The 4,906-nt window shown below is 42.4% G+C and overlaps 1 long non-coding RNA gene across 1 annotated transcript; it reads left to right on the top strand.

Annotated features, from left to right (window-relative positions):
• The first annotated feature begins 458 nt into the window (after nt 1-458).
• Nucleotides 459-928, top strand: LOC132568677 (uncharacterized). The gene is made up of 2 exons (XR_009555207.1): nt 459-550; nt 732-928. It is a non-coding gene; the product is annotated as an uncharacterized LOC132568677 (long non-coding RNA).
• Nucleotides 929-4,906: the final 3,978 nt, after the last annotated feature.

The following is a 4,906-nucleotide window of genomic DNA, read 5'->3' as shown; positions in this document are numbered from 1 at the left end:
CAGCATTCACATTTCAGTCTACAACAGTCAAAGCCCATACATCTGAATCCTCCCACTGTTGATACCAAATGGTTAAACACGTTTACAACTGGTCTCTGGAGTCTAAGAGAACTAATTCAGGAACTCTTTGTTCAGCTGTAGTAGGAAATATTTCCTTCCACTACCCTGTCAACAGTCCATAGAGTAAAATCATAAAGTTGTATAGAAAAATGAACAAATGCGACCCACAGTTAATGACTTTAGAGTTGTATGCTGTGAAATGTGCAAACACTCTGATCGAGACAGGAGGCATACGAGGGTAGAAGCAGGCTTCCTACACTGCATGAGGAACCTAATGCTTTTAAATGATAAGCAGTGCTTAGTGGTACCATCTGCCAGGGCTGGGTACCCACAGCCGTGTTATAAGACTGTCGGTAGCACTTATTAGACATTTGCCAAGGAAAGGAAAAGGAGAAGAAAAAAATACAGTTCCTCTTAGCATGATGGAAGGCACAAATGCTGATTGTGATAGCCCAAGTTAAATGCAATCACACTCATGCAGGGCTTTTTTGTAGCAGGAATTCCTTTGCATATTAGGCCACACACCTCTGATGTAGCCAATCCTCCAAGAGTAGGCCCTGTAAAAAGAGCCCTGTAAGTTCTTGGAGGATTAGCTGCATCAGGGGTGTGTGGCCTAATATGCAAAGGAGTTCCTGCTACAAAAAAAGCCCTGTGCTCCTACATGCATTTAGAGTGAGGTTTACATGATATACCCACTCCACTCAAGAGTCCAGTACAGTAACACATCCCATGAGCTACAAACAAGACAAAATGGAATCTATGCCTTAATAAAATTAGCATGAATCAATGCAATGGCTTTAACTTGTTTCTGGATTGGCCTTTCTGCTCCTTGTAGAGTCAATCATAAAACTTCCTTCCTTCCACTCCCCCCCCCCCCCAAAAAAAAACCTATTGCACAATTACGAACACCCTCTTGTAAACTTTGGCTTCCATACTCATCATGGCCACAATTAATGGCCCTGGGTAAAAAAGCAGCAAAGACAGGTCCTTTAATGCAGATGCAGCCAGTACCCTGGATAAATTACAAAAGGCTTTTTTTTTTTTACCCCCTCTAGGATTTAGCAGTAAATACCCATTTGGCTAATAAGTGAATTTGTCATTAAATGAAATTTCTCTGTAAACTTATATGCAGCAAACCAATGATTCTGAAAGGTTATCCGCCTTTACATGGAGGAAAATAAAACTTCTCTTAATATAAGAAGTGTAATAGGCATTTGGTAACAACAAGGAAACTTTGAAGTTCAGATCTTTTGGTTTGGATCCAAGGTGAGTGCATGTCTGCGTGTAACAGAGCTGTTATGACCACCAACAAAGCAAACTGGATGATGTTCTTTCACGTGTTTCTGAGCAGCTAACAGTGCAAGAGATATGCAGAGTTACACCCTCCCAAGTCCACTGACTCCAAGGCATCCCTATCTACCGCACATGGGTATCACCACATGCATTACTTTGCAGCATAAGACACGTTGTTGCACACAAGACTCTGGATTAAAGTGCATTTTGGCACTCATTGTTAAGACTTCCCAGGACTTCCTTCCCCCTCTATGTTTATGATATTTTAATTCAAGGGCCTTTTAAAAATCTGACGTTTTAAAATCTGTAAGCTTCAATCACTACCAGGCCATGGTTTAACTCAACACCAAACTCCGTACCCCAGTCCGGAGGTTGGGCACAATTCACCAAGAACTGCTGCTGCATAGCACAGATCTATTTCAGTGTATGCAAAATTCATTCAGAATGGAGGCTGCATAATTGATTATCCAATGAAGCATCCATCTCCAAGAACAGTTAAGCAATGAGAGTTCACTGAATGAAACAGCACAAAGCCACCAGAAATGGAAAAGCTACCTATTTACTTTCTGCCCACAAAGCTTAGCGTTTCATTTAGCTGTTAGCCTTATGTACAGCTGACACAGGGTGGAATGGCACCACACACATTTCATATAATCTTTATTCCCCATTGGCCCTGAACACTAGAAGTGTCCATTCAGCACAAGCTGGCTGGTCAAGCAAATCTGTCCACAATGACTACTCATATGAAAGGCCCATCTATGGTCTAAACTGCAACTCCAATACAAAAAGCCAACAAGCCTCTTCCAAATTCTCTCTGTGTTGTAGGTGGAATTCATCCTGCCTACAACCAAACTCCTGTGGTCAGGGCAGAGGGCAGCACTGATTCAAATATAGTCTCCAACCCCTATGCAGATTCACTTGGGAATAAGCTGCAAAGAGCTCAGATGGATTACTTCCAAGGAAACATGCATGGAATCAAACTGCACATTATGTGTACACCTAGTCTTGGCTCAACTGGGATCTGTGTGTATGCATACAGAAAAAATACACAACCACTTTCATATTGTGCTTGTACACTGAGCGGGGGTGGGGGGGAGTGAAAAGGAGACAATTCCTCAAAATGATTCCGGCTTCTACAGATTTCAGCAGGCTACTTTAAAGAGCCCCTCTTGGTGCTGGGGAAAGGGAGGAAGCATCACAAGGAAGGCAATACTTTAGAATTTGGCTTTATATACAGTAAAATGCCCCAGCAGCTATACAAAAAACATATTCTTATTAAAACATATTCATAATAATAATAATATATAATAATAGTTATTCAGCTATTTACAAAAACACACTATGATAAAGAATAGCAAACTTACAGCAGCATCTAGTCAGTTTTGCACCAACAAGCTTTGAATGTTTTCATGTTCAGGCTTCAGCAGTTTAAAATAAAAAGAAGCAGCAGACACCACAGGGCTGGGCTGGCTGACCTTCCCTGCACAATGGTGCAGGATTTCCCTGAAGAGCAAGGGACACAGTTCGTACCCTACTGCCTGTATTCCACCAACACAACAGTCCATATAACTACAGCATGCAGTTGCAATCCCTGCAGAGATGCAGCAACTGCCATTAACAGGACTGGGTGAAGATGTCCTTCCCAGTGGCCATTTCCAGAAGCAATCACCTTTGTTCTGAAGGCTACCTGTGGAGATGAGAGACTCTGCTTTTGCATTCATGCAGTGAAGGTGGGCCTGACTTTAGCACTCTTTCCTCACAAGCCCTACCCCTGCCTTGACACAGAAGCAGATTTAAAACAAAGCTGGAAATGCCACTATCCTATAAAACCTGGCTTAGCCATTTATGCAGTTTCTGCTGCAAAAAGACCTTCTGAGGCCTGCTTCATGTTTGATCTAACTGTGAATTTGCTTCCACAATCTTATTTTTCAACAGAAAGTCTGACCTCTCAGTGAATATATATGCGTTTATTTACACCATTCTCTGTTTATAAGATATTCATTCTATTCCGTCCCCCCCAAAATTGGAAAATAAATATAAACAATTCTAATGCACCACATAATTATGCCAACATCAACACAGTAACAAAGACCCTAAATCATGAAAAATTACTTCTAAAAACTTGCTAGAATTGAGGGGTGTGAAGTGTCTGAAAGGGAGCCCCAGAGCTTTCCCCCTCATCTAAGGGATCCTTAATTTCATTTCAGACAGATTAGGAAAAGGTCCAGTTCTACAGGTAATGAAAGGCTACGCTTCTCAACTAAATGTAACATCTTGGGAAAGGAACTGAATGAATCACAGAGTTGGAAGGGGCCATACAGGCCAACTAGTCCAACCCCCTGAACAATGTAGATCAGCCTACAGCATCCCTGACAAGAGTTTGGCCAGTCAAGGAATGGCATTGTTAATCCTCATTTAATTTTTGTTATCCTTAAATCTACAACAAATGCAGTGGTTTGATTTGGGTTTTTTCCATTAATTTAGAAGCCAATTTTGTCCTTAGAAGATGCTTTGTAACATAAGCTGAACCCACAGAGGCCCTGACAGGTGGCAACAAGAACTTTCAAACACTTTCAATGCTCTTTAGCAATCATTTACAAGTGGGTTCTGCCATTTCACACAGGAAAATTCAGTTGCATTATTCAGCAAGTGTGAAAACATTACTGGACATTCAAAATGCAGCAACAACCCAGGAACTGGCTTGATGGCCTTGCTCTCAAAACCAGCTCCAGCAAGACAGCAATTAGCAGCTCCAACTGGAGGGCACTCCAGGAACCAGGTCTGATTCCAAGGGACATGTAAAACTCAACACATTTCTTCACAGAAGTGATTGGTAAGTAGGAATTTCATTATGCATGAAAACAATGCTCAGAGCAAGTATGGCCCAATTGACTGGGGAGATCTGGGCTCTAACTTCACCTCAATTTGTAGCCTCAAATGTGACACTGGGGACCTGACTGGCTCCCCTTGGGGCATAATTCAGCCTCAAAAAGCAGCCACGGACAGAGGGCAGCTTCTGGGAGAGCCCTCTCAGCCCCACCCACCTCACAGAGTGTCTGATGCGGGGGGGGGGGGGGGGAGAAGATATAGGAGATTGTAAGCCGCTCTGAGTCTCTGATTCAGAGAGAAGGGCAGGGTATAAATCTGCAGTTTTCAGTCTTCTTCTTATGCTTCCTGGATTCAAACCGACCCACCCCTCCAGGGCTGCTTTTAGCCAGTGAGGAGAGGAAAAAAACAGTAGACACAATACTGTTAACTGTCTCCCCCTCCTCCAATGGAAAAAAAATCAGCCTGAAAGGGAGGGCAGTTTTGATTGAGGAAATTGAGGATGTGGTAGGTTTTTAAATAGCTTGCACCATTTTGAAAACCTAATCCATAACAGTACCCTACCAATTGTTTTTTGAGGCTAAGCTGCACTTCTGAGGATCTGTGATTGGATCATCTACATCATATGTTGCCTGCCACACACTCAGTAGAATAGATGTATACGTCCTGATGAGACTAGATGAAAGCTCTGAAATGGAGCACGGTATAAAAATCTTCCATAAAACAC

The sequence above is a fragment of the Heteronotia binoei genome, chromosome 3 (assembly GCF_032191835.1).
Source record: "Heteronotia binoei isolate CCM8104 ecotype False Entrance Well chromosome 3, APGP_CSIRO_Hbin_v1, whole genome shotgun sequence".
Lineage (NCBI taxonomy): Eukaryota > Metazoa > Chordata > Lepidosauria > Squamata > Gekkonidae > Heteronotia > Heteronotia binoei.
This window is presented reverse-complemented; position numbering and strand designations above follow the sequence as displayed.